The following is a 4,493-nucleotide window of genomic DNA, read 5'->3' as shown; positions in this document are numbered from 1 at the left end:
CAAATATATGGACCACAGATGGATCCCTGCGGGCAGACCCGAGCCACCCCAATCTCGACACTCCCATTCATTCCTACGATTGAGGCTTTTCTGTCCGAAAAGTAGCTGCGCCAGAGAGTAACTTCCGGGCAGCCGAGCTCCTCCAATCGTTCAATCACCCTATCCCAGATTAGGTAGTCAAAAGCTCCCTTAAAGTCAACAAATATGCCAAGGACATATTCGTTGACGTTCTCCCTAACGGCACTCTGGACATACATCCAAGCATCCTCTACACTGCGTCCTTTCCTGAAACCATACTGCCTATCCGACCACATATCCCGCGTTAGATCCTGAAGTCGTTCCACCATAACTCTCTCCAGTACTTTTCCCAGCACTGGAAGGAGACTGATGCCCCGATAAGAACGAGGATCACTCCTGATCTTATCACTACCTACGCACTCCCAGAACTACGCAGTCGTAGCTCGGATTATTCACAACTATTGCGGCATTTCTCCTAAGGTCTGTGAAGACCCTAAATCCTCCAGGGAGACCCCGAACCACACCATTAGTGGCGTAGGGCTCCTGGAGTAATGCGATGCCGCACCCACCCTCTAGCATACAACCCCCTAACTCGCACATTACGGCATAACAACCCTGACAATTTAGCTGTAAAATCGTCCCCATTAGTGTCTGGAAAGGGCACGCTCTACTATGCCACAGTAGACTGGACAAGCAGCTGACATCATAAGATGCCCAGCTGGTCTACCCTTAAATGCACAGTTGCGACAATGTGGTGCATTGACGCAACTAGCAGCTCTGTGGCCTTCCTGACCACACCTACGGCAGACATCGGACTTGGCCTTACATTGCGCCACTCGATGGTCAAAGCCCATGCACCGAAAACAGCCGGCAACAGGGCTGTCTGGTCGCACTCGGAAGGAAAACCACTTAATGTAGCACCTTCCCGCTTCTAAAAGGGCGGACATTACTTCCTCCGAACCCTCCAGAACGACGTTAGTTTTACCATCTGGCGCCACCTTCCAGGGGCGACTGACCAACCTAACGTCGGATTTCTTTGCCTCCGGACTTAAATTCGTACTGAACAGTTCTTCCATGAATTCCTCATGGGAGATCTCGGTGTGTACTCCTTGCACCACAACTCTTGGCCCCAACTTCCGGTTGACACTGACGTCCAACCCTACCTCCCCGAATTTTGCGTTAGTCGCCACTTTCTCCCTCTCTAATACGGAGGGAGTGCGGATGACCGCCCCACCACCCTTTATCGGCCTAACATCATGGATCCTTACGCCGAGTGAAGGACCCACCTCCTTGACCACCTTTTTGATTACTTCCTTAGAGGAAGTTTCAGGCCCCTTACTCCTGACCACAACTGACCAGGTCTCCACCGGCTTCGGCGACATCGGCGCTATTGCCTTCAGCACGGGTGCTGGAGGGGCAGGCGCCGAAGTCGCGGGAGCCACCATTGGTTTGGTCGGACGCGATCCCCCACACCCTCCCGTAAGGGCATCCACCTGCCCGCGAAGATGAGCGTTCTCCGCAATTATGGTCATCAGGAGTGCCTCGTACTTTGAGGCAAGCTCCATAAGACCCTTCATCTCGGAAACCTCTATATTTTTCCCCCCGAAAACCAACGCGCTAACCTCCGCTGTTACAGCTTTCATAGCTGCAACATGGGTGATAGCGCCACCCCCAACAACACCACCAACAACACCCGCCTTATTTGAAATACGCTCCCCTTTTATACCTTTCTTCTTTTCTCGTTTTTCTCCTTCACTCTTTTTGCCTCCGCCTGCCTCCTTCGCTGCTCCGGCTACGGGTTTCGACGCTCCCGTCTCGCTGGCGCTCTCGCGCCACCTCCCCAACGGTGGAGTGGCCAGGCGAGCCTTTCTGCGCGGTGGGGGCTTCTCCACTTCCTCTTCACCCGCCGATGACGCTGCCGTAATCATTACGACTTCCGAGTCATCGCTTTCGGCGGGTGCCTTCGCTCCTCGCCTTCGTGGTGGAGACATTTTTCTCCTACCCTCGCGATCGCGTACCTACTACACAAGTACGTAACTCGCGATCCGACAAAGTTCGAAATCGGCACTCACGAACGCGTACCTGCACTACAACAATATTGTCAGTGGCCTTCAGGTTTCTTGCGGTCCACACAAAACCGGTGCCCGAACTGTTTGTGGACAATGCGGTCACTGTCTTTTGTTTTACACACACAAAACTTCACGCAGGCAATAACACTGCCTATTGTTTGTAGCACACACCAGGCAAAAACACTGCCTATTGTTTGTAGCACACACCAGGCAAAAAACACTGCCTATTGTTTTTAAGCAAACTTAACGTGCCTAAATTGTCACTGGCCTTCGCACCAGGCAATAACACTGTCTATTGTTAGTTTTGTCACTGTACACTTGCACTACAATTTTTAAAGCAATTACCCGCGGTAATGCTTTATCTGTCTATGGCCTTCGATTTAACTCGGGCCAGGCAATTGTATGCTTTCGTTCGATTTCTGTTAACAGAAAATTTACTATATTAAAACTGTCACTAAATTGTTTCTTCAATGCGCGAACACGACCGTTCACTTCGAGTGTCTACAACTGAGTGAGTAGATAGGGACAGAGGGAATCTCGTTAATCCATTCATGCGCGTCACTAATTAGATGACGAGGCATTTGGCTACCTTAAGAGAGTCATAGTTACTCCCGCCGTTTACCCGCGCTTACTTGAATTTCTTCACTTTGACATTCAGAGCACTGGGCAGAAATCACATTGTGTCAACACCCGTTAGGGCCATCACAATGCTTTGTTTTAATTAGACAGTCGGATTCCCCAAGTCCGTGCCAGTTCTGAATTGATTGTTAATTGATAATCGTTATAATTTAAAAAGTATCTATAGAATAATAAAACCTTTAGAAATTTTAGCAAGAAAGTTCCACAATTGGCTACGTAACTACTATCCGGGGAACAAGAATCGAAATTCTCTATTTACCCAGAACGAGTACATAAACCATGGTATTGCTTCCCAATCAAGCCCGACTATCTCAATCTTCAGAGCCAATCCTTATCCCGAAGTTACGGATCTAATTTGCCGACTTCCCTTACCTACATTATTCTATCGACTAGAGACTCTTCACCTTGGAGACCAGCTGCGGATATTGGTACGGCCTGTTGAGAAGTTTGCGTAACCCCACCATAAATTTTCAAGGTCCGAGGAGAAAATATCGACACAACAGTAAATGTCATGCTCTTCTAGTCCATCTACCATATCTCTCTTCGAAAGACTTCCATGGTAGTACGACTATAAAACAGAAAAGAAAACTCTTCCGATACCTCTCGACGGCTTCTTTATGGTCGTTCCTGTTGCCAGGATGAGCACAAGGCCCATTTTTAATAACAAACGGATACTCAACAGGTTACGGAATTGGAACCGTATTCCCTTTCGTTCAAAATTATTCAAGTGTTTAATTACTATGGAATAAAAATTCATTCATTTCATTTCATTAAAACTTGAAAATTTTCGGCTTTCGCCTTGAACTTAGGACCGACTAACTCGTGATCAACCACTGTTCACACGAAACCCTTCTCCACTTCAGTCCTCCAAGGTCTCATTCGATTATTTGCTACTACCACCAAGATCTGTACCAATAGCGGCTCCATGCAGGCTTACGCCAAACACTTCTCAGCACACCATTGTACCCTCCTACTCACTAAAGGTTCAAAATTTATAATCCAACCGAAATTGTATTATAAATCATGTACTTTAGCGGTAATGTATAGGTATACAACTTAAGCGCCATCCATTTTAAGGGCTAGTTGCTTCGGCAGGTGAGTTGTTACACACTCCTTAGCGGATTACGACTTCCATGTCCACCGTCCTGCTGTTTTAAGCAACCAACGCCTTTCATGGTATCTGCATGAGTTGTTATTTTAGGCACCGTAACATTACGTTTGGTTCATCCCACAGCGCCAGTTCTGCTTACCAAAAGTGGCCCACTGGGCACATTATATCATAACCTCAACCTTCATATCAAGAAAGGTGAGGTTCTTACCCATTTAAAGTTTGAGAATAGGTTAAGGTCGTTTCGATCCTAAGGCCTCTAATAATTCGCTTTACCAGATAAGATTATTTTACATAATTTTTAAATGCACCAGCTATCCTGAGGGAAACTTCGGAGGGAACCAGCTACTATATGGTTCGATTGGTCTTTCGCCCCTATACTCAATTCTGACAATCGATTTGCACGTCAGAACTGTTTCGGTCTTCCATCAGGGTTTCCCCTGACTTCAACCTGATCAAGTATAGTTCACCATCTTTCGGGTCACAGCATATATGCTCAAGGTACGCTCCAGTTAGAGGTATAAATAATAATAAATTATCATTATACATAACTATATGGAACGGCCAGGGATTGAATTAATAATGTAATACATTAAAAATTAATCCCATTATTAATACAGTTAAGTTAATTTCGCCATTAGGTTTAATATAACCCAATG

General features: G+C 46.6%; 1 pseudogene; it reads right to left on the bottom strand.

Annotated features, from left to right (window-relative positions):
* Positions 1–2,559: 2,559 nt before the first annotated feature.
* Positions 2,560–4,493, bottom strand: part of LOC138858472 (large subunit ribosomal RNA) — a 2,768-nt pseudogene continuing 834 nt past the window's right edge.

This window comes from Bactrocera oleae, unplaced genomic scaffold, assembly GCF_042242935.1.
Source record: "Bactrocera oleae isolate idBacOlea1 unplaced genomic scaffold, idBacOlea1 ctg00000009.1, whole genome shotgun sequence".
NCBI lineage: Eukaryota > Metazoa > Arthropoda > Insecta > Diptera > Tephritidae > Bactrocera > Bactrocera oleae.
Note: the sequence above shows the minus strand (reverse complement) of the source record. Positions and strands in the feature narration are given on the sequence as shown.